Source organism: Anser brachyrhynchus, assembly GCF_964034855.1.
Source record: "Anser brachyrhynchus genome assembly, chromosome: 1".
NCBI lineage: Eukaryota > Metazoa > Chordata > Aves > Anseriformes > Anatidae > Anser > Anser brachyrhynchus.
The window spans coordinates 78,345,289-78,372,007 of record NC_137694.1 but is presented as its reverse complement, the minus strand read 5'-3'; the positions used below and the strand labels follow the sequence as shown (position 1 = coordinate 78,372,007).

Below are 26,719 nucleotides of genomic sequence, written 5' to 3'. Positions count from 1 at the left end.
TTGCAACAGAGACGGGTTCGCTCTCTTTAACTGCTTGAAAGTAGCTCGCTTGGGTTTCGGGGGGGCAAACTTTAGTTCACTTTGCTTGGTTGTTCTCGCTAAACCATGATGCAAAAGGTACAAGGGTTGATCTTTGCTGTCTGTTGCTTTGATTGTTTCACTGCTATTTCATCTTTCCCTTACGGTACTGGGGTCTCTATCGCGTCTAAGTGTCTTTTCTATCGCCTATACTAAGACTGTAAAATGCTTTAGTTTAATTAGTTTAGTAAATTCTTTAGTTTTGGTGTACTATTTGTGTGGTTGAGCTAGAGGGGGGGCTTCAAGACGATCCGGTCTAGTAGATATCTTTCAGGTGTAAGCTGAGTGCTTTGGTGTTATAGCTACGTCTTGATATTCTAAGTACACCTTCCGGTACACTTACCTTGTTACGACTTACCTCATCTTCAGCGTATTTATGGTATTAGTTATGTGGGATGTGGCTTTTGAGGAGGGTGACGGGCAGTATGTACGTGCCCCAGGGCCGGCTTAAAGTAGGCTCTATTGTCCCACTTTACTGCTAAATCCGCCTTCCAGAAGTGGTTTCACGCTTCTTTCCGTGTGCCCTATGAATAGGGAATGTAGCCCATTTCTTCCACTCCATAGGCTATACCTTGACCTGTCTTATTAGCGGGGTGCTATTGTGTCCACTGTTGTGCTCTCATTCGAGGTGGGCTGGCGACGGCGGTATGTAGGCTGTGTTGGCAAGGGGTGGTTGGGTTAATCGGGGATTATCGATTGTAGAACAGGCTCCTCTAGGTGGGTTTGGGGCACCGCCAAGTCCTTAGAGTTTTAAGCGTTTGTGCTCGTAGTTCTCTGGCGGATACTTCGGTAAAGTAAGTATCAAGATTTAGGGCCAGGCATAGTGGGGTATCTAATCCCAGTTTGGGCCCTGGCTTTCGTGGGTTTAAATCAGTCGTTAGTTCCTAAGATCATCTTAATGGTGTGTTTAGGTGCATCTTGGGCTTATGACAGCTCAGTTGCATTTTGATCTTAGTTAGCTAGGATAGGCATTTTACCACTCTTTACGCCGTGTCAATAGGACGGTTGATTTGGGTTTCTTGTATGACCGCGGTGGCTGGCACAAGATTTACCAACCCTTGAAGTTAGGCTGTTGCTATAACTAAGTCAAGTTTGCACTCATTGCTTAATGTTAATTACTGCTGAATACCCGTGGGGGCGTGGCTTAGCGAGGCGTCTTGGGCTACTACTTGGGTGTGCCTGATACCCGCTCCTCAAGGCCTGTATGGGGGTAGGTGGTCGAGGGCGTTTACACTGGGGCGCGGATACTTGCATGTATATATTTAGCAAAAACCAACCGTAAGGTTAGGACTAAGTCTTTTGTCCGCAGGCATGTTTTATGCCATCTTGGCAACTTCAGTGCCATGCTTTGTGTTAAGCTATGTGGACGGGGGTGTGGTTAGCTGATAGTTGAGTGGTGAGTGAGAGTGAAGTATATGAAATTATTGCTTGTGTTTACTATTTTTAGTACTGGAGTTTCTCTAATAAGTTTAAGTTATTTTGTATGTGTTTGTGTGTATATGTACATCGTTCCGATGATGTCATGGAAGGGATGATTAATGGAGTTTTAGAGGTAGTTTGCTGGGATTGGGCGATGAAGGTTTATGCTACATGGTGGTTAGCGAAAGTTTACTGGTTTAGTTTGTGAAGCGCAGGGGTTGCGCTTAATGATTTGTTGTTTTGTGCTATGTCCAACGAGCATTCATCCAATAGCCCCATTTAACCCGGAGGGTGGAGGTAACATTAACTGAATGTGGTCAAAGTGCATCAGTGTCAGGATGATTCCCCATATACGCCAACCGTCTCATCGAGGGACCCTTGAAATATAGGATAGGCCGTGAGGCAGGTGTGTCCAGGCTTAGATTGTGGGACCCCCGAGATCACTGGGAATAGCCACCTGTGAGGTAACCCCGGAAAAAATAAGAGGAACCAGAGGCGCCAAAAAGCTGGAACATGCCGCGATTACGCATTGAGAAGGTGAAAGTACTCACAGATGCCACTTTGAAGGGCAAGGAGGGGTGAGTGAACCCAATGGATGGCCCTGACCGAGGAACCAGAGGCGCAAAAATGTGAGGAGGGCGAGGGGTTTAGGGGGAACGTATGGGCCTGAAGCTAGTCATACCGGACATTATGTGCAACGGGTTGCTGATTTCACGTGAGGAGTACGATTAATAAATCCGTCTGATACGAACTGCATGAGATATGTGGTGGAGAGTTGTTGTTGGAGCATGTCCTGTGAGCATTCATTAAAATGGGGTCTTCTTATGCGCTTGAGTGGAGTTGTATTGGGTGTTGTGGGGTATGGTCCTAGAACATTCATGCCGGGTGGTTTGGTAGGAGTGTGTTTAAGGGTTTAATGGCCGTGTACATGTATGGGTTTAGCACCTGCTTATAAGATAGTCCGTATATAATGTATATTACTGGTACTATAGTATGTATGTATATGGGGTATATAAATTTATGCACGAATATGCATAACCAAATACCCCCGCCTCGGGGGGGGGGGGGGGGGGGGTTAAGCATAATGGCATAGATGGGGTAGAATTATTGGGGGCTTGCGGTTAGTTCCTGTAGTTGAGAACAATGGCGGCTTTTCGAGCCGCAGGCCTTGGGTAGTGTCCGGGCAGGAATAATGACTTATTTTATGTTTTTTTTAGGGATTTGCTTTGCGGTGGGTGTTTTGGGTGTGGCGTCGAATCCTTCGCCGTATTATGGGGTTGTTGGTTTGGTGTTACCGTCTGTGGCGGGGTGCGGGTGGTTGCTGGGCCTTGGGGTTTCGTTCGTGGCTTTAGTGCTGTTTATGGTGTATTTGGGGGGTATGCTGGTGGTGTTTGTTTATTCAGTAGCTTTAGCAGCGGAGCCTTTCCCTGGGGCTTGGGGGGATTGACGGGTGATTGGATGTGCAGTAGCGTTTGTGGCAATTGTTTTTGGGGGGTTGGTGTTTGGGGGGTTTATGGGGGCTTGGAAGTTCGGGGTTTCTACTGTGAATAATGTTGGGGTGTTTGTTGTTCGGTCGGATTTTAGTGGAGTTTCCATGTTTTATTCACATGGGGCAGGGATGTTTTTAGTGGCGGGTTGGGGGCTGTTGTTGACTTTGTTTGTTGTATTGGAGCTTGTGCGGGGGTTGTCGCGGGGTGCTATTCGGGCGGTTTAGGGGTTAGGGTCAGAGAATAGTTTATTGAAAATGCCAGCTTTGGGAGCTGGAGATAAAGGTTTGAGTCCTTTTTTTCTGAGTTTGGGGTACTCTAAGAAGTGGTAAGTCTTCAATCTTTGGTTTACAAGACCAATGTTTTTATAAACTATTAGAGTATTTAGCAGTTGAGTATTTTGTTTTCTAGGGCGCTTGCGGCGGGGAGGAGAAATAGGAGGATAGTGAAGTAGGCGATTGAAGCGAGTTGGCCGATGATGATGAATGGGTGTTCGACGGGTTGGCTTCCTACTCATGTTAGGACGAGGAGGTCGGTGACTAGTACTCAGAATAGGAGCTGGGAGAGTGGTCGGAATGTTATTGCTCGTTGTTTTGATTTGTGCAGGAATGGGATTAGGAATAGGATCAGTACGGAGGCGGCCAGTGCTAATACGCCTCCTAGTTTATTTGGGATTGAACGTAGGATGGCGTAGGCGAATAGGAAGTATCATTCTGGCTTGATGTGTGGTGGGGTTACTAGCGGGTTTGCTGGGGTGAAGTTTTCTGGGTCTCCCAGGAGGTTAACCGCTCATGCTTCTTTCTTATGAGACGTTAGTAAACCAATTACATAGCCTTGTCAAGACTAAATCACAGGTAAAAATCCTGTACATCTCATGTGGCCAACCACTCCCAACTAGGATTCCAAGACGCCTCATCACCCATCATAGAAGAACTCGTTGAATTCCACGACCACGCCCTAATCGTTGCCCTAGCTATCTGCAGCCTAGTTCTCTACCTTTTAGCCCACATACTAACAGAAAAACTCTCGTCCAATGCTGTAGACGCCCAAGAAGTAGAGCTGATCTGGACAATCCTACCTGCTATCGTCCTGGTACTCCTCGCCCTCCCATCCCTACAAATCCTCTACATAATGGACGAAATCGACGAACCAGACCTCACCCTAAAAGCCATCGGCCACCAATGATACTGAAGCTACGAATACACAGACTTCAAAGACCTATCATTCGACTCCTACATAGTGCCCACCCCAGACTTACCCAACGGCCACTTCCGACTGCTAGAAGTTGACCACCGCGTAGTTATCCCAATAGAATCCCCCATCCGCGTGATCATTACTGCAGGAGACGTACTCCACTCCTGAGCAGTCCCAACGCTCGGAGTTAAAACAGACGCAATCCCAGGCCGACTAAACCAAACTTCATTCATTACCACCCGGCCTGGGATTTTTTACGGACAATGCTCAGAAATTTGCGGGGCTAATCACAGCTACATACCCATTGTAGTAGAATCAACCCCACTCCCACATTTCGAGGCCTGATCGTCCCTTCTATCATCATCCTAATCATTAAGAAGCTATGCAACAGCACTAGCCTTTTAAGCTAGCCAAAGAGGGACTTCCCCCTCCTTAATGATATGCCACAGCTTAACCCCGCACCATGATTTTCAATCATAATTATAACCTGATTAACCCTAGCACTCCTCATCCAACCAAAACTACTAGCCTTCACCACAACCAACCCCCCATCAAATAAGACCTCCCTCACTACCAAACCCACACCATGATCCTGACCATGAACCTAAGCTTCTTTGACCAATTTTCCAGCCCCAATCTATTCGGCATCCCCTTAATCCTACTATCCCTACTCTTCCCAGCCCTACTATTCCCGTCCCCAAACAACCGATGAATCAACAACCGCCTTTCTACTATCCAAACATGACTCCTTCACCTAATCACAAAACAACTAATAGTCCCACTCAACAAAAATGGCCACAAATGAGCCATAATATTTACATCCCTAATAATCATACTTCTTACAATCAACCTTCTAGGCCTCCTTCCATATACATTCACCCCAACCACCCAACTATCTATGAACATAGCCCTAGCCTTCCCACTATGGCTCGCCACACTACTAACAGGCCTACGAAACCAACCATCAGCCTCTTTAGCCCACCTATTACCCGAAGGTACCCCTACACCCCTAATCCCCGCACTAATCCTGATCGAAACAACTAGCCTACTAATCCGCCCCCTAGCCCTCGGAGTCCGCCTTACAGCCAACCTTACAGCAGGACACTTACTCATCCAACTCATCTCTACAGCCTCCATTGCATTAATACCCACCCTTCCTGCAGTATCCATCCTAACAATAATCATCCTACTACTCCTAACCATCCTAGAAGTAGCAGTAGCCATAATCCAGGCCTACGTCTTCGTGCTCCTTCTAAGCCTATACTTACAAGAAAACATCTAATGGCACACCAAGCACACTCATACCACATAGTTGACCCAAGCCCTTGACCAATCTTCGGGGCAGCCGCCGCCCTACTCACAACCTCAGGATTAATCATGTGATTCCACTACAACTCATCCATACTACTAACCCTAGGCCTCATCTCAATACTCCTAGTAATACTCCAATGATGACGAGACATTGTACGAGAAAGCACCTTCCAAGGCCATCACACTCCCACAGTCCAAAAAGGCCTACGATACGGCATAATCCTTTTCATCACATCCGAAGCATTCTTCTTCTTAGGGTTCTTCTGAGCGTTCTTCCACTCGAGCCTGGCCCCAACCCCAGAACTAGGAGGCCAATGACCCCCAACAGGAATTAAACCACTCAACCCGATAGAAGTCCCCCTACTAAACACAGCCATCCTACTAGCCTCAGGCGTTACCGTAACGTGAGCCCATCACAGCATCACAGAAGGAAACCGAAAACACGCCATCCACGCCCTAACCCTAACGATCCTCTTGGGATTCTACTTCACAGCCCTACAAGCAATAGAATACCACGAAGCCCCATTCTCAATCGCCGATAGCGTCTACGGATCTACCTTCTTCGTTGCCACTGGATTCCACGGACTCCACGTAATCATCGGATCCTCCTTCCTGACCGTCTGCCTCTTCCGACTGATCAAGTTCCACTTTACATCAGACCACCACTTCGGATTCGAGGCAGCAGCCTGATACTGACACTTCGTAGACGTCATCTGACTATTCCTCTACATAACCATCTACTGATGAGGATCTTGCTCTTCTAGTATATTAATTACAATTGACTTCCAATCTCTAGAATCTGGTATAAACCCAGAGGAGAGCAATGAACGCACTCATGTTCATATTCGCCCTATCATCAATCCTAAGCGCCGCCCTAACCGCATTAAACTTCTGACTCGCCCAAATAAACCCCGACTCAGAGAAACTCTCACCGTACGAATGTGGATTCGACCCACTTGGATCTGCTCGATTACCATTCTCAGTCCGATTCTTCCTCAGTAGCCATCCTGTTCGTCCTATTCGACCTAGAAATCGCCCTCCTACTCCCCCTGCCATGAGCCGTCCAACTCCAATCCCCCCTAATGACCCTCACCTGAACTGTAGTGATCCTCCTTCTCCTAACACTCGGACTGGCCTACGAGTGAATTCAAGGGGGCCTAGAATGAGCAGAATAACAGAAAGTTAGTCTAACCAAAAAGATAGCTGGTTTCGACCCAGCAGATTACAGCCAACCCTGTAACTTTCTTATGTCGCCCCTACATTTAAGCTTCTACTCAGCCTTCATTTTCAGCGGACTAGGACTAGCCTTCCACCGAACCCACCTAGTATCCGCCCTACTATGCCTTGAAAGCATAATATTATCGATATTCGTAGGCCTATCAATATGATCCATCGAAAACCAAGTCTCCTCATTCACCATGGTACCAATTCTCATGCTAACCTTCTCAGCGTGTGAGGCGGGCACAGGCCTGGCCATCCTAGTAGCCTCCACCCGCACACATGGCTCCGACCACCTACACAACCTAAACCTCCTGCAATGCTAAAAATCATCCTACCCACAATCATACTTCTTCCAACAGCCCTGCTGTCTCCACCAAAATTTCTATGGACTAACACCACCTTATACAGCCTCCTAATCGCTGCCCTAAGCCTACAGTGATTAATCCCAACCTACTACCCCTACAAATTTTTATCCAACTGAACAGGAATTGACCAAATCTCATCCCCCCTCCTAGTACTATCCTGCTGACTACTCCCACTCATAATCATAGCAAGCCAAAACCACCTGCAACAAGAACCCCTACAACGCAAACGAATCTTTATCTCAACCTTAGTCGCAGTCCAGCCATTCATCCTACTAGCCTTTTCCACCACAGAACTAGCACTATTTTACATCTCATTTGAAGCAACCCTCATTCCCACCCTAATCTTAATCACCCGATGGGGGAACCAACCAGAACGCCTAAGCGCTGGCATCTACCTGCTATTCTACACGCTAGTAAGCTCTCTACCCCTGCTAATCACAATCATACACCTATACGTGAAAATTGGCACCCTGCACCTGCCAACCCTACAACTAACCCACCCAACCCTATCCACCTCATGGACAGGAATACTATCAGGTCTAGCACTGCTCATAGCATTCATAGTAAAAGCCCCACTATACGGCCTACACCTCTGACTGCCAAAAGCCCACGTAGAAGCACCCATCGCAGGCTCAATACTCCTCGCCGCCCTACTACTAAAGCTAGGAGGATACGGAATTATACGAGTCACTCTATTTATGGGCCCACTGTCCAACCTCCTGCACTACCCCTTCCTAACCCTGGCCCTATGAGGCGCCCTAATGACTAGCTCAATCTGCCTACGACAGACAGACCTAAAATCACTAATCGCTTATTCATCCGTTAGCCACATAGGCCTAGTTATCGCCGCAGGAATAATCCAAACCCACTGATCATTCTCAGGGGCAATGATCCTAATAATTTCCCATGGACTAACTTCCTCCATACTATTCTGCCTAGCCAACACAAACTATGAACGTACGCACAGCCGAATTCTACTACTCACACGAGGCCTACAACCTCTCCTACCACTCATAGCTACCTGATGATTGCTGGCCAATCTAACAAACATAGCCTTACCCCCAACAACAAACCTCATAGCAGAGCTAACCATTATAATCACCTTATTCAACTGATCTGCCTTCACGATCATCCTAACAGGAATCGCAACCCTACTAACCGCCTCCTACACCTTATTCATACTACTAATGACCCAACGAGGCTCAATCCCCTCCCACATCACATCTATGCAAAACTCAACCACGCGAGAACACCTGCTCATAACACTCCACATTATCCCAATATTCCTCCTAATCCTCAAACCCGAACTGATCTCCGGAATCCCCTCATGCAAGTATAGTTTAAACCAAACATTAGACTGTGATTCTAAGAATAGAAGTTCAAACCTTCTTACCTGCCGAGGGGAGGGTTTAACCAACAAGAGCTGCTAACTCTTACATCTGAGCCTAAAACCTCAGCCCCCTTACTTTTAAAGGATAACAGCAATCCACTGGTCTTAGGAACCACCCATCTTGGTGCAAATCCAAGTAAAAGTAGTGAACCCCACACTACTAATCAACTCCCTCACACTACTCACGCTGACAATCCTCCTAACCCCAATCATCCTGCCATTTCTATTTAAAAACTTTAAAAACACCCCACAAGCCACCACCCGCGCTGTTAAAACCGCATTCCTAATTAGCCTAGCCCCTACAACCGCATTCATCTACTCGGGAGTAGAATCTGTCACCTGCCACTGGGAGTGAAAATTCATTATAAACTTTAAAATCCCCCTGAGCCTAAAAATAGACCAATACTCAATAACATTTCTTCCAATCGCCCTATTTGTAACATGATCAATCCTACAATTCGCCATATGATACATGGCCTCAGAGCCATACGTAACAAAATTTTTCACCTACCTACTGACATTCCTAGTCGCCATACTCCTCCTAACAACCGCAAACAACATATTCCTCCTATTCGTAGGCTGGGAAGGAGTACGAATCATGTCCTTCCTTCTCATCGGCTGATGACAAGGCCGAGCAGATGCCAACACCGCCGCCCTACGAGCCGTAATCTACAACCGAATCGGAGACATCGGACTGATCCTGAGCATAGCATGACTAGCTTCAACATTCAACACCTGAGAGATCCAACAAGCCGTACACCCCCACCAAACCCCAATCCTCCCCCTCATAGGATTAATCCTCGCAGCCGCAGGAAAATCCGCCCAATTTGGACTCCACCCATGACTGCCCGCAGCAATAGAAGGCCCCACCCCAGTATCAGCCCTACTGCACTCCAGTACCATAGTAGTAGCCGGAATCTTCCTGCTCATCCGCATGCACCCCCTGCTAGCCACCAACCAGACAGCCCTAACTGCCTGCCTATGCCTAGGTGCTCTATCAACCCTATTCGCTGCCACATGCGCCCTAACCCAAAATGACATCAAAAAAATCATTGCTTTCTCAACATCCAGCCAACTAGGACTAATAATAGTCACTATCGAACTAAACCTCCCACAACTAGCCTTCCTACACATCTCAACCCATGCCTTCTTTAAAGCCATACTATTCCTATGCTCAGGGTCTATCATCCACAACCTAAACGGAGAACAAGATATCCGAAAGATAGGAGGCCTACAGAAAATACTCCCAGTCACTACTTCCTGCCTAACCATCGGAAACCTGGCGCTGATAGGAACCCCATTCCTAGCCAGATTCTACTCAAAAGACCTCATCATCGAAAGCTTAAACACATCATACCTAAATACTTGAGCCCTACTCCTAACCCTTATAGCCACAGCATTCACCGCAACCTACAGCATCCGCATAACCATCCTAGTCCAAGCTGGACAAACCCGAATCCCCCCAATAGTATCAATAAACGAAAACAACCCACTAATCACCGCCCCCCTAACCCGACTCGCCCTAGGCAGCATTACAGCAGGAATAATCATTACCTCTTTCATCACACCAACCAAAACCCCCCCAATAACCATACCCCTTATCACCAAAACCGCTGCCATCCTCATAACAATCCTAGGAATCATCCTAGCCCTAGAACTATCGAACATAACACACACCCTCACTCACCCCAAACCAAACCCCCTCATAAACTTCTCCTCTGCATTAGGGTACTTCAACCCCCTAGTACACCGATTCTTCTCCAAAAACCTACTAGAAAAGGGACAAAACATTGCCCTACACTTGATCGACCTCTCCTGACTCAAAAAAATAGGGCCAGAGGGCCTTGCTGAACTACAAGTAGCCGCAAGCAAAGCCGCAACCTCAATACACACAGGGCTAATTAAGGCCTACCTAGGATCCTTCGCCCTCTCCATCCTGGTAATAATCCTAATAACACACAGACTCACTAATGGCCCCTAACATCCGCAAATCCCATCCCCTACTAAAAATAATCAACAACTCCCTAATCGACCTACCCGCCCCCTCCAACATCTCTGCCTGATGAAACTTTGGCTCCCTTCTAGCCATCTGCTTAGCCACACAAATCCTAACAGGCCTGCTACTAGCCATACACTACACCGCAGACACTTCACTCGCCTTCTCCTCAGTAGCTCACACATGCCGAGACGTCCAGTACGGATGGTTCATCCGCAACCTCCACGCCAACGGTGCTTCGCTCTTCTTTATCTGCATCTACTTACACATCGGACGAGGCCTCTACTACGGCTCCTACCTATACAAAGAAACCTGAAACACAGGAGTAATCCTCCTACTCACCCTAATAGCAACTGCCTTCGTAGGGTATGTCCTACCATGAGGACAAATGTCATTCTGAGGGGCCACCGTAATCACCAACCTATTCTCAGCCATCCCGTACATTGGGCAAACTCTAGTAGAATGAGCCTGAGGAGGATTCTCAGTAGACAATCCAACCTTAACCCGATTCTTCGCCATCCACTTCCTACTGCCCTTCCTAATTGCAGGAATCACCCTAGTCCACCTAACCTTCCTACACGAATCAGGCTCAAATAACCCACTAGGAATCGTATCAGACTGCGACAAAATCCCATTCCACCCATACTTCTCCATTAAAGACAGCTTAGGGCTTACCCTAATAATCACCCCTCTAATAGCACTAGCCCTATTTTCACCGAACCTCCTGGTTCTTGGAATCCTAGTTGGGAGTGGTTGGCCACATGAGATGTACAGGATTTTTACCTGTGATTTAGTCTTGACAAGGCTATGTAATTGGTTTACTAACGTCTCATAAGAAAGAAGCATGAGCGGTTAATGCAGTTGGCTTGAAACCCATCCCCAGTGGTGCAAGTGCACTCTCTGAACTCACTGAAGTGCATCCCCAGTGGTGCCAGTGCAGTCTCTGGACTCACTGCAGTGCATCGCCAGTGGTGCCAGTGCACTCTCTCGAGTCACTGAAGTGCATCCCCAGTGGTGTCAGTGCACTCACTGGACTGACTGCAGTGCATCCCCAGTGGTGCCAGTGCGCTCTCCGGAGTCACAGCACTGCATCCCCAGTGGTGCCAGTGCACTCACTGGACTCACTGTACTGCATCACAGGTGGTGCCAGTGCACTCTCTGGACTCACTACAGTGAATCCCCGGTGGTGCCAGTGCACTCTCTGCACTCACTGCACAGCATCCCCAGTGGTGCCAGTGCACTCACTGGACTCACTGGACTGCATCCCCAGTGGTGCCAGTGCACTCTCTGGACTCACTGAACTGCATCCCCAGTGGTGCCAGTGCACTCTCTGGACTCACTGCACTGCATCCCCAGTGGTGTCAGTGCACTCTCTGGACTCACTGAAGTGCATCCCCAGTGGTGCCAGTGCACTCTCTGGACTCACTGCAGTGCATCCCCAGTGGTGCCAGTGCACTCTCTGGACTCACTGGACTGCATCCCCAGTGGTGATGGTACAATCTCTGGACTCACTGTAGTGCATCCCCAGTGGTGCCAGTGCACTCTCTGGACTCACTGCAGTGCATCCCCGGTGGTGCCAGTGCACTCTCTGGACTCACTGCACTGCATTCCCAGTGGTGCCAGTGAAGTCTCTGGACTCACTGCACTGCATCCCCAGTGGTGCCAGTGCAATCTCTGGAGTCACTGCAGTTCATCCCCAGTGGTGCCAGTGCACTCTCTGGACTCACTGCAGTGCATCCCCAGTGGTGCCAGTGCACTCTCTGGACTCACTGCACTGCATCCCCAGTGGTGCCAGTGCACTCTCTGGACTCACTGCAGTGCATCCCCAGTGGTGCCAGTGCACTCTCTGGACTCACTGCACTGCATCCCCAGTGGTGCCAGTGCACTCTCTGCACTCACTGCACTGCATTCCCAGTGGTGCCAGTGAAGTCTCTGGACTCACTGCACTGCATCCCCAGTGGTGCCAGTGCAATCTCTGGACTCACTGCAGTTCATCCCCAGTGGTGCCAGTGCACTCTCTGGACTCACTGCAGTGCATCCCCAGGGCAAAAGCGGGGATGTGAACATAAGACGAGAAGACCCTGTGGAACTTAAAAATCAACGACCACCGCGAATCCTCAATCAACCCCACTGGGGCCACTACCATCGCAGAGCCTGGTCGATATTTTTCGGTTGGGGCGACCTTGGAGGAGAACAAATCCTCCAAAAACAAGACTCTTTACCTAGAGCTACCCCTCAAAGTGCTAACAGTGACCAGACCCAATATAATTGATTAATGGACCAAGCTACCCCAGGGATAACAGCGCAATCCCCCTCAAGAGCCCATATCGACAGGGGGGTTTACGACCTCGATGTTGGATCAGGACATCCTAATGGTGCAGCCGCTATTAAGGGTTCGTTTGTTCAACGATTAACAGTCCTACGTGATCTGAGTTCAGACCGGAGCAATCCAGGTCGGTTTCTATCTATGACACACTCCCCCCAGTACGAAAGGACCGGGAAAGTGGGGCCAATACCACAAGCACGCCCCCCCCCCTCTAAGCAGTGAAACCAACTAAACCGTGAAGAGGGCCTTCCCCCACCACTTTCAATCCTAGAAAAGGACCAGCTAGAGTGGCAGAGCCCGGCAAGTGCAGAAGGCTTAAGCCCTTTCCCCAGAGGTTCAAATCCTCTCCCTAGCTTCACCCATGATTCAAATAACAACACTAAGCTGCCTCATTATATCCCTCCTATACATCATCCCAATCCTGATTGCCGTAGCCTTCCTAACCCTAGTAGAACGGAAAATCCTAAGCTACATACAATCCCGCAAAGGCCCTAACGTTGTCGGGCCTTTTGGCCTACTTCAACCATTTGCGGACGGACTGAAACTATTTACCAAAGAGCCCATCCGACCCTCTACCTCTTCCCCACTTCTATTCATTCTGATACCAATACTAGCCCTTGTCCTAGCCCTCACCACTTGAGCACCACTACCACTCCCATTTCCCCTAGCAGATCTAAACCTCGGAGTTCTCTTCCTAATAGCCATGTCAAGCCTAGCCGTCTACTCAGTCCTATGATCAGGCTGAGCCTCGAACTCAAAATACGCACTAATCGGAGCCCTACGGGCAGTAGCACAGACCATTTCATACGAAGTGACACTGGCCATAATCCTGCTATCAATAATCATACTAAGCGGAAGCTACACACTCAGCTCCTTTGCCGTCGCACAGGAGCCTCTATACTTCATTTTCTCCTCATGACCCCTAGCAATAATATGATACGTATCCACCCTAGCAGAGACAAACCGAGCTCCTTTTGACCTCACAGAGGGTGAATCTGAGCTAGTCTCAGGGTTTAACGTTGAATACGCCGCAGGACCCTTCGCCTTATTCTTCCTAGCTGAATATGCGAACATTATGCTAATAAATACACTTACAGCCATCATATTCCTAAACCCAAGCGCCCTAGGGCCACCCACAGAACTATTCCCCGTCATCCTAGCCACAAAAGTCCTCCTACTATCTTCTGGTTTCTTATGGGTCCGAGCTTCATACCCACGATTCCGATATGACCAACTAATGCACCTACTATGAAAAAACTTCCTACCCCTCACACTAGCTCTGTGCCTCTGACACATCAGCATACCTATCTGCTATGCAGGCCTACCTCCTTACATAAGGAAATGTGCCTGAACTACAAAGGGTCACTATGATAAAGTGAACATAGAGGTATAACAGCCCTCTCATTTCCTGTTGACCTTAGAAAAGTAGGAATTGAACCCACACAAGAGAAATCAAAATTCTCCATACTTCCCTTATATTATTTTCTAGTAGAGTCAGCTAATCAAGCTATCGGGCCCATACCCCGAAAATGATGGTTTAACCCCCTCCTCTACTAATGAACCCTTACGCGACCCCAATCATAACCTTCAGCCTCATCTTGGGCACCACAATCACAATTTCCAGCAACCACTGAGTTCTGGCCTGGACAGGACTGGAGATCAACGCACTAGCCATCATTCCCCTAATTGCCAAATCCCACCACCCACGAGCAGTAGAAGCCGCAACGAAATACTTCCTAACCCAAGCAGCTGCTTCCGCCCTGGTCCTATTCTCTAGCATAACCAATGCCTGAGTCACCGGCCAATGAGACATCACACAAATAAACCACCCAACCTCCTGTCTACTACTGACAGCAGCAATCGCTATTAAACTGGGCCTAGTGCCATTTCACTTCTGATTCCCAGAAGTACTACAAGGATCGCCACTAATAACAGCCCTGCTACTCTCGACCCTCATAAAATTCCCCCCACTAACCCTGCTCCTACTAACATCCAAATCCCTTGACCCAGCTCTACTCACCGCCATGGCCCTAGCCTCAACAGCACTAGGAGGCTGAATAGGACTGAACCAAACACAAACACGCAAAATCCTAGCCTTCTCGTCCATCTCCCACTTAGGCTGAATCGCCATCATCCTAGTTTACAGCCCCAAATTGGCCTTACTTACCTTCTACCTATACACAATCATAACATCAGCCGTATTCCTAGCCCTTAACAAAATCAAAGCCCTTAACCTATCCATGATCACAACCTCATGAACAAAAACCCCAGTGCTAAACGCCACCCTAATACTAGTACTTTTATCCCTAGCAGGCCTCCCCCCATTAACAGGCTTTATACCAAAGTGACTTATCATCCAAGAACTAACTAAACAGGAAATAACACCAGCAGCCATGGCAATTGCCATGCTATCACTGCTCAGCCTCTTCTTCTACCTACGCCTCGCATACCACTCAACAATTACCCTTCCCCCCAACTCCTCTAACCACATAAAACAATGATACACTAGCAAAGCCCCAAGCACACCTACTGCGGTCCTTGCCTCACTATCAATCCTCTTACTTCCCCTGTCCCCAATAATACATGCCATTGTCTAGAAACTTAGGATAACACCCCAAACCGAAGGCCTTCAAAGCCTTAAATAAGAGTTAAACCCTCTTAGTTTCTGCACATTAAGACTTACAGAATATTAACCTGTATCTTCTGAATGCAAGTCAGACGCTTTAATTAAGCTAAAGCCTCCCTAGACAGATGGGCTTCGATCCCACAAAACTCTAGTTAACAGCTAAATGCCTAAACCAATTGGCTTCTGCCTACAAAGACCCTGACGCACCCTAGTGCGCATCGATGAGCTTGCAACTCAACATGAATTTCACTACAGAGCCGATAAGAAGAGGAATTAAACCTCTGTAAAAAGGACTACAGCCTAACGCTTCAACACTCAGCCATCTTACCCGTCACCTTCATCAACCGATGACTATTTTCCACTAACCATAAGGATATTGGCACCCTGTACCTCATCTTCGGGGCATGAGCAGGAATAGTCGGCACCGCACTCAGCCTATTAATCCGCGCAGAACTAGGACAACCAGGAACTCTCCTAGGCGACGACCAAATTTACAATGTAATCGTTACCGCTCACGCCTTTGTAATAAGCTTCTTTATAGTCATACCCATCATGATCGGAGGATTCGGCAACTGATTAGTCCCCCTCATAATCGGTGCCCCCGACATAGCATTCCCGCGAATAAACAACATAAGCTTTTGACTCCTCCCCCCATCATTCCTCCTCCTACTAGCCTCATCCACTGTAGAAGCTGGCGCCGGCACAGGCTGAACTGTCTACCCTCCCCTAGCAGGTAACCTTGCCCACGCCGGAGCTTCAGTAGACCTGGCTATCTTCTCACTCCACTTAGCCGGTATCTCCTCCATCCTTGGGGCCATCAACTTTATCACCACAGCCATCAACATAAAACCCCCCGCACTCTCACAATACCAAACCCCACTATTTGTCTGATCCGTACTAATTACCGCCATCCTACTCCTTCTATCACTCCCCGTACTCGCCGCCGGTATTACAATATTACTAACTGATCGAAACCTAAACACCACATTCTTCGACCCCGCTGGAGGAGGAGACCCAATCCTGTACCAACACCTATTCTGATTCTTCGGACACCCAGAAGTCTATATTCTGATCCTACCGGGGTTCGGAATCATCTCACACGTAGTCACGTACTACTCAGGCAAAAAGGAGCCCTTCGGCTACATGGGAATAGTCTGAGCCATACTATCCATCGGCTTCCTAGGATTCATCGTCTGAGCTCACCACATGTTTACAGTAGGAATAGACGTTGATACCCGAGCCTACTTTACATCAGCCACTATAATCATTGCCATCCCTACCGGAATCAAAGTATTTAGCTGACTAGCCACCCTGCACGGAGGAACAATCAAATGAGACCCCCCCCAATACTATGAGCTCTAGGATTTATCTTCCTATTTACCATCGGAGGATTAACAGGAATCGTTCTTGCAAACTCTTCCCTAGACATCGCCCTGCACGACACGTACTACGTAGTTGCCCACTTCCACTACGTCCTATCCATAGGCGCCGTCTTTGCCATTCTAGCAGGATTTACTCACTGATTCCCACTACTCACTGGGTTTACCCTACACCAAACATGAGCAAAAGCCCACTTCGGGGTAATATTTACAGGAGTAAACCTAACGTTCTTCCCCCAGCACTTCCTAGGCCTAGCAGGAATACCCCGACGATACTCGGACTATCCCGACGCCTACACACTATGAAACACCATTTCCTCCATCGGCTCCCTAATCTCAATAGTAGCCGTAATCATACTAATATTCATCATCTGAGAAGCCTTTTCGGCCAAACGAAAAGTCCTACAACCAGAACTAACTACCACAAACGTTGAATGAATCCACGGCTGCCCTCCCCCATACCATACTTTCGAGGAACCGGCCTTCGTCCAAGTACAAGAAAGGAAGGAATCGAACCCTCACATGCTGGTTTCAAGCCAACTGCATTCACCGCTCATGCTTCTTTCTTATGAGACGTTAGTAAACCAATTACATAGCCTTGTCAAGACTAAATCACAGGTAAAAATCCTGTACATCTCATGTGGCCAACCACTCCCAACTAGGATTCCAAGACGCCTCATCACCCATCATAGAAGAACTCGTTGAATTCCACGACCACGCCCTAATCGTTGCCCTAGCTATCTGCAGCCTAGTTCTCTACCTTTTAGCCCACATACTAACAGAAAAACTCTCGTCCAATGCTGTAGACGCCCAAGAAGTAGAGCTGATCTGGACAATCCTACCTGCTATCGTCCTGGTACTCCTCGCCCTCCCATCCCTACAAATCCTCTACATAATGGACGAAATCGACGAACCAGACCTCACCCTAAAAGCCATCGGCCACCAATGATACTGAAGCTACGAATACACAGACTTCAAAGACCTATCATTCGACTCCTACATAGTGCCCACCCCAGACTTACCCAACGGCCACTTCCGACTGCTAGAAGTTGACCACCGCGTAGTTATCCCAATAGAATCCCCCATCCGCGTGATCATTACTGCAGGAGACGTACTCCACTCCTGAGCAGTCCCAACGCTCGGAGTTAAAACAGACGCAATCCCAGGCCGACTAAACCAAACTTCATTCATTACCACCCGGCCTGGGATTTTTTACGGACAATGCTCAGAAATTTGCGGGGCTAATCACAGCTACATACCCATTGTAGTAGAATCAACCCCACTCCCACATTTCGAGGCCTGATCGTCCCTTCTATCATCATCCTAATCATTAAGAAGCTATGCAACAGCACTAGCCTTTTAAGCTAGCCAAAGAGGGACTTCCCCCTCCTTAATGATATGCCACAGCTTAACCCCGCACCATGATTTTCAATCATAATTATAACCTGATTAACCCTAGCACTCCTCATCCAACCAAAACTACTAGCCTTCACCACAACCAACCCCCCATCAAATAAGACCTCCCTCACTACCAAACCCACACCATGATCCTGACCATGAACCTAAGCTTCTTTGACCAATTTTCCAGCCCCAATCTATTCGGCATCCCCTTAATCCTACTATCCCTACTCTTCCCAGCCCTACTATTCCCGTCCCCAAACAACCGATGAATCAACAACCGCCTTTCTACTATCCAAACATGACTCCTTCACCTAATCACAAAACAACTAATAGTCCTACTCAACAAAAATGGCCACAAATGAGCCATAATATTTACATCCCTAATAATCATACTTCTTACAATCAACCTTCTAGGCCTCCTTCCATATACATTCACCCCAACCACCCAACTATCTATGAACATAGCCCTAGCCTTCCCACTATGGCTCGCCACACTACTAACAGGCCTACGAAACCAACCATCAGCCTCTTTAGCCCACCTATTACCCGAAGGTACCCCTACACCCCTAATCCCCGCACTAATCCTGATCGAAACAACTAGCCTACTAATCCGCCCCCTAGCCCTCGGAGTCCGCCTTACAGCCAACCTTACAGCAGGACACTTACTCATCCAACTCATCTCTACAGCCTCCATTGCATTAATACCCACCCTTCCTGCAGTATCCATCCTAACAATAATCATCCTACTACTCCTAACCATCCTAGAAGTAGCAGTAGCCATAATCCAGGCCTACGTCTTCGTGCTCCTTCTAAGCCTATACTTACAAGAAAACATCTAATGGCACACCAAGCACACTCATACCACATAGTTGACCCAAGCCCTTGACCAATCTTCGGGGCAGCCGCCGCCCTACTCACAACCTCAGGATTAATCATGTGATTCCACTACAACTCATCCATACTACTAACCCTAGGCCTCATCTCAATACTCCTAGTAATACTCCAATGATGACGAGACATTGTACGAGAAAGCACCTTCCAAGGCCATCACACTCCCACAGTCCAAAAAGGCCTACGATACGGCATAATCCTTTTCATCACATCCGAAGCATTCTTCTTCTTAGGGTTCTTCTGAGCGTTCTTCCACTCGAGCCTGGCCCCAACCCCAGAACTAGGAGGCCAATGACCCCCAACAGGAATTAAACCACTCAACCCGATAGAAGTCCCCCTACTAAACACAGCCATCCTACTAGCCTCAGGCGTTACCGTAACGTGAGCCCATCACAGCATCACAGAAGGAAACCGAAAACACGCCATCCACGCCCTAACCCTAACGATCCTCCTGGGATTCTACTTCACAGCCCTACAAGCAATAGAATACCACGAAGCCCCATTCTCAATCGCCGATAGCGTCTACGGATCTACCTTCTTCGTTGCCACTGGATTCCACGGACTCCACGTAATCATCGGATCCTCCTTCCTGACCGTCTGCCTCTTCCGACTGATCAAGTTCCACTTTACATCAGACCACCACTTCGGATTCGAGGCAGCAGCCTGATACTGACACTTCGTAGACGTCATCTGACTATTCCTCTACATAACCATCTACTGATGAGGATCTTGCTCTTCTAGTATATTAATTACAATTGACTTCCAATCTCTAGAATCTGGTATAAACCCAGAGGAGAGCAATGAACACACTCATGTTCATATTCGCCCTATCATCAATCCTAAGCGCCGCCCTAACCGCATTAAACTTCTGACTCGCCCAAATAAACCCCGACTCAGAGAAACTCTCACCGTACGAATGTGGATTCGACCCACTTGGATCTGCTCGATTACCATTCTCAGTCCGATTCTTCCTCAGTAGCCATCCTGTTCGTCCTATTCGACCTAGAAATCGCCCTCCTACTCCCCCTGCCATGAGCCGTCCAACTCCAATCCCCCCTAATGACCCTCACCTGAACTGTAGTGATCCTCCTTCTCCTAACACTCGGACTGGCCTACGAGTGAATTCAAGGGGGCCTAGAATGAGCAGAATAACAGAAAGTTAGTCTAACCAAAAAGATAGCTGGTTTCGACCCAGCAGATTACAGCCAACCCTGTAACTTTCTTATGTCGCCCCTACATTTAAGCTTCTACTCAGCCTTCATTTTCAGCGGACTAGGACTAGCCTTCCACCGAACCCACCTAGTATCCGCCCTACTATGCCTTGAAAGCATAATATTATCGATATTCGTAGGCCTATCAATATGATCCATCGAAAACCAAGTCTCCTCATTCACCATGGTACCAATTCTCATGCTAACCTTCTCAGCGTGTGAGGCGGGCACAGGCCTGGCCATCCTAGTAGCCTCCACCCGCACACATGGCTCCGACCACCTACACAACCTAAACCTCCTGCAATGCTAAAAATCATCCTACCCACAATCATACTTCTTCCAACAGCCCTGCTGTCTCCACCAAAATTTCTATGGACTAACACCACCTTATACAGCCTCCTAATCGCTGCCCTAAGCCTACAGTGATTAATCCCAACCTACTACCCCTACAAATTTTTATCCAACTGAACAGGAATTGACCAAATCTCATCCCCCCTCCTAGTACTATCCTGCTGACTACTCCCACTCATAATCATAGCAAGCCAAAACCACCTGCAACAAGAACCCCTACAACGCAAACGAATCTTTATCTCAACCTTAGTCGCAGTCCAGCCATTCATCCTACTAGCCTTTTCCACCACAGAACTAGCACTATTTTACATCTCATTTGAAGCAACCCTCATTCCCACCCTAATCTTAATCACCCGATGGGGGAACCAACCAGAACGCCTAAGCGCTGGCATCTACCTGCTATTCTACACGCCAGTAAGCTCTCTACCCCTGCTAATCACAATCATACACCTATACGTGAAAATTGGCACCCTGCACCTGCCAACCCTACAACTAACTCACCCAACCCTATCCACCTCATGGACAGGAATACTATCAGGTCTAGCACTGCTCATAGCATTCATAGTAAAAGCCCCACTATACGGCCTACACCTCTGACTGCCAAAAGCCCACGTAGAAGCACCCATCGCAGGCTCAATACTCCTCGCCGCCCTACTACTAAAGCTAGGAGGATACGGAATTATACGAGTCACTCTATTTATGGGCCCACTGTCCAACCTCCTGCACTACCCCTTCCTAACCCTGGCCCTATGAGGCGCCCTAATGACTAGCTCAATCTGCCTACGACAGACAGACCTAAAATCACTAATCGCTTATTCATCCGTTAGCCACATAGGCCTAGTTATCGCCGCAGGAATAATCCAAACCCACTGATCATTCTCAGGGGCAATGATCCTAATAATTTCCCATGGACTAACTTCCTCCATACTATTCTGCCTAGCCAACACAAACTATGAACGTACGCACAGCCGAATTCTACTACTCACACGAGGCCTACAACCTCTCCTACCACTCATAGCTACCTGATGATTGCTGGCCAATCTAACAAACATAGCCTTACCCCCAACAACAAACCTCATAGCAGAGCTAACCATTATAATCACCTTATTCAACTGATCTGCCTTCACGATCATCCTAACAGGAATCGCAACCCTACTAACCGCCTCCTACACCTTATTCATACTACTAATGACCCAACGAGGCTCAATCCCCTCCCACATCACATCTATGCAAAACTCAACCACGCGAGAACACCTGCTCATAACACTCCACATTATCCCAATATTCCTCCTAATCCTCAAACCCGAACTGATCTCCGGAATCCCCTCATGCAAGTATAGTTTAAACCAAACATTAGACTGTGATTCTAAGAATAGAAGTTCAAACCTTCTTACCTGCCGAGGGGAGGGTTTAACCAACAAGAGCTGCTAACTCTTACATCTGAGCCTAAAACCTCAGCCCCCTTACTTTTAAAGGATAACAGCAATCCACTGGTCTTAGGAACCACCCATCTTGGTGCAAATCCAAGTAAAAGTAGTGAACCCCACACTACTAATCAACTCCCTCACACTACTCACGCTGACAATCCTCCTAACCCCAATCATCCTGCCATTTCTATTTAAAAACTTTAAAAACACCCCACAAGCCACCACCCGCGCTGTTAAAACCGCATTCCTAATTAGCCTAGCCCCTACAACCGCATTCATCTACTCGGGAGTAGAATCTGTCACCTGCCACTGGGAGTGAAAATTCATTATAAACTTTAAAATCCCCCTGAGCCTAAAAATAGACCAATACTCAATAACATTTCTTCCAATCGCCCTATTTGTAACATGATCAATCCTACAATTCGCCATATGATACATGGCCTCAGAGCCATACGTAACAAAATTTTTCACCTACCTACTGACATTCCTAGTCGCCATACTCCTCCTAACAACCGCAAACAACATATTCCTCCTATTCGTAGGCTGGGAAGGAGTACGAATCATGTCCTTCCTTCTCATCGGCTGATGACAAGGCCGAGCAGATGCCAACACCGCCGCCCTACGAGCCGTAATCTACAACCGAATCGGAGACATCGGACTGATCCTGAGCATAGCATGACTAGCTTCAACATTCAACACCTGAGAGATCCAACAAGCCGTACACCCCCACCAAACCCCAATCCTCCCCCTCATAGGATTAATCCTCGCAGCCGCAGGAAAATCCGCCCAATTTGGACTCCACCCATGACTGCCCGCAGCAATAGAAGGCCCCACCCCAGTATCAGCCCTACTGCACTCCAGTACCATAGTAGTAGCCGGAATCTTCCTGCTCATCCGCATGCACCCCCTGCTAGCCACCAACCAGACAGCCCTAACTGCCTGCCTATGCCTAGGTGCTCTATCAACCCTATTCGCTGCCACATGCACCCTAACCCAAAATGACATCAAAAAAATCATTGCTTTCTCAACATCCAGCCAACTAGGACTAATAATAGTCACTATCGGACTAAACCTCCCACAACTAGCCTTCCTACACATCTCAACCCATGCCTTCTTTAAAGCCATACTATTCCTATGCTCAGGGTCTATCATCCACAACCTAAACGGAGAACAAGATATCCGAAAGATAGGAGGCCTACAGAAAATACTCCCAGTCACTACTTCCTGCCTAACCATCGGAAACCTGGCGCTGATAGGAACCCCATTCCTAGCCGGATTCTACTCAAAAGACCTCATCATCGAAAGCTTAAACACATCATACCTAAATACTTGAGCCCTACTCCTAACCCTTATAGCCACAGCATTCACCGCAACCTACAGCATCCGCATAACCATCCTAGTCCAAGCTGGACAAACCCGAATCCCCCCAATAGTATCAATAAACGAAAACAACCCACTAATCACCGCCCCCCTAACCCGACTCGCCCTAGGCAGCATTACAGCAGGAATAATCATTACCTCTTTCATCACACCAACCAAAACCCCCCCAATAACCATACCCCTTATCACCAAAACCGCTGCCATCCTCATAACAATCCTAGGAATCATCCTAGCCCTAGAACTATCGAACATAACACACACCCTCACTCACCCCAAACCAAACCCCCTCATAAACTTCTCCTCTGCATTAGGGTACTTCAACCCCCTAGTACACCGATTCTTCTCCAAAAACCTACTAGAAAAGGGACAAAACATTGCCCTACACTTGATCGACCTCTCCTGACTCAAAAAAATAGGGCCAGAGGGCCTTGCTGAACTACAAGTAGCCGCAAGCAAAGCCGCAACCTCAATACACACAGGGCTAATTAAGGCCTACCTAGGATCCTTCGCCCTCTCCATCCTGGTAATAATCCTAATAACACACAGACTCACTAATGGCCCCTAACATCCGCAAATCCCATCCCCTACTAAAAATAATCAACAACTCCCTAATCGACCTACCCGCCCCCTCCAACATCTCTGCCTGATGAAACTTTGGCTCCCTTCTAGCCATCTGCTTAGCCACACAAATCCTAACAGGCCTGCTACTAGCCATACACTACACCGCAGACACTTCACTCGCCTTCTCCTCAGTAGCTCACACATGCCGAGACGTCCAGTACGGATGGCTCATCCGCAACCTCCACGCCAACGGTGCTTCGCTCTTCTTTATCTGCATCTACTTACACATCGGACGAGGCCTCTACTACGGCTCCTACCTATACAAAGAAACCTGAAACACAGGAGTAATCCTCCTACTCACCCTAATAGCAACTGCCTTCGTAGGGTATGTCCTACCATGAGGACAAATGTCATTCTGAGGGGCCACCGTAATCACCAACCTATTCTCAGCCATCCCGTACATTGGGCAAACTCTAGTAGAATGAGCCTGAGGAGGATTCTCAGTAGACAATCCAACCTTAACCCGATTCTTCGCCATCCACTTCCTACTGCCCTTCCTAATTGCAGGAATCACCCTAGTCCACCTAACCTTCCTACACGAATCAGGCTCAAATAACCCACTAGGAATCGTATCAGACTGCGACAAAATCCCATTCCACCCATACTTCTCCATTAAAGACAGCTTAGGGCTTACCCTAATAATCACCCCTCTAATAGCACTAGCCCTATTTTCACCGAACCTCCTGGTTCTTGGAATCCTAGTTGGGAGTGGTTGGCCGCATGAGATGTACAGGATTTTTACCTGTGATTTAGTCTTGACAAGGCTATGTAATTGGTTTACTAACGTCTAATAAGAAAGAAGCATGAGCGGTTAATGCAGTTGGCTTGAAACCCATCCCCAGTGGTGCCAGTGCACTCTCTGAACTCACTGCAGTGCATCCCCAGTGGTGCCAGTGCACTCTCTGGACTCACTGGACTGCATCCCCAGTGGTGATGGTACAATCTCTGGACTCACTGTAGTGCATCCCCAGTGGTGCCAGTGCACTCTCTGGACTCACTGCACTGCATCCCCAGTGGTGCCAGTGCACTCTCTGGACTCACTGGACTGCATCCCCAGTGGTGATGGTACAATCTCTGGACTCACTGTAGTGCATCCCCAGTGGTGCCAGTGCACTCTCTGGACTCACTGCAGTGCATCCCCGGTGGTGCCAGTGCACTCTCTGGACTCACTGCACTGCATTCCCAGTGGTGCCAGTGAAGTCTCTGGACTCACTGCACTGCATCCCCAGTGGTGCCAGTGCAATCTCTGGACTCACTGCAGTTCATCCCCAGTGGTGCCAGTGCACTCTCTGGACTCACTGCAGTGCATCCCCAGTGGTGCCAGTGCACTCTCTGGACTCACTGCACTGCATCCCCAGTGGTGCCAGTGCACTCTCTGGACTCACTGCAGTGCATCCCCAGTGGTGCCAGTGCACTCTCTGGACTCACTGCACTGCATCCCCAGTGGTGCCAGTGCACTCTCTGCACTCACTGCACTGCATTCCCAGTGGTGCCAGTGAAGTCTCTGGACTCACTGCACTGCATCCCCAGTGGTGCCAGTGCAATCTCTGGACTCACTGCAGTTCATCCCCAGTGGTGCCAGTGCACTCTCTGGACTCACTGCAGTGCATCCCCAGGGCTAAAAGCGGGGATGTGAACATAAGACGAGAAGACCCTGTGGAACTTAAAAATCAACGACCACCGCGAATCCTCAATCAACCCCACTGGGGCCACTACCATCGCAGAGCCTGGTCGATATTTTTCGGTTGGGGCGACCTTGGAGGAGAACAAATCCTCCAAAAACAAGACCATACCTCTTTACCTAGAGCTACCCCTCAAAGTGCTAACAGTGACCAGACCCAATATAATTGATTAATGGACCAAGCTACCCCAGGGATAACAGCGCAATCCCCCTCAAGAGCCCATATCGACAGGGGGGTTTACGACCTCGATGTTGGATCAGGACATCCTAATGGTGCAGCCGCTATTAAGGGTTCGTTTGTTCAACGATTAACAGTCCTACGTGATCTGAGTTCAGACCGGAGCAATCCAGGTCGGTTTCTATCTATGACACACTCTCCCCAGTACGAAAGGACCGGGAAAGTGGGGCCAATACCACAAGCACGCCCCCCCCCTCTAAGCAGTGAAACCAACTAAACCGTGAAGAGGGCCTTCCCCCACCACTTTCAATCCTAGAAAAGGACCAGCTAGAGTGGCAGAGCCCGGCAAGTGCAGAAGGCTTAAGCCCTTTCCCCAGAGGTTCAAATCCTCTCCCTAGCTTCACCCATGATTCAAATAACAACACTAAGCTGCCTCGTTATATCCCTCCTATACATCATCCCAATCCTGATTGCCGTAGCCTTCCTAACCCTAGTAGAACGGAAAATCCTAAGCTACATACAATCCCGCAAAGGCCCTAACGTTGTCGGGCCTTTTGGCCTACTTCAACCATTTGCGGACGGACTGAAACTATTTACCAAAGAGCCCATCCGACCCTCTACCTCTTCCCCACTTCTATTCATTCTGATACCAATACTAGCCCTTGTCCTAGCCCTCACCACTTGAGCACCACTACCACTCCCATTTCCCCTAGCAGATCTAAACCTCGGAGTTCTCTTCCTAATAGCCATGTCAAGCCTAGCCGTCTACTAAGTCCTATGATCAGG

The 26,719-nt window shown here is 48.3% G+C and overlaps 2 long non-coding RNA genes across 2 annotated transcripts in view; one reads left to right on the top strand and one right to left on the bottom strand.

Moving 5' to 3' along the window:
* The window catches only part of LOC308187508, a 233,129-nt gene that overhangs the window by 17,746 nt on the left and 188,664 nt on the right, over window positions 1-26,719 (top strand). Inside the window, exon 2 of the long non-coding RNA XR_013944747.1 lies at window positions 3,603-3,764. This is a non-coding gene — a long non-coding RNA (uncharacterized lncRNA). The remainder of the gene's footprint in view (window positions 1-3,602; window positions 3,765-26,719) is intronic.
* LOC308187505 overlaps window positions 3,801-26,719 on the bottom strand; it is a 207,379-nt gene continuing 184,460 nt past the window's right edge. Inside the window, exons 5-6 of the long non-coding RNA XR_013944739.1 lie at window positions 18,841-21,524; window positions 3,801-5,427 (exon numbers count right to left, since the gene is read on the bottom strand). This is a non-coding gene — a long non-coding RNA (uncharacterized lncRNA). The remainder of the gene's footprint in view (window positions 5,428-18,840; window positions 21,525-26,719) is intronic.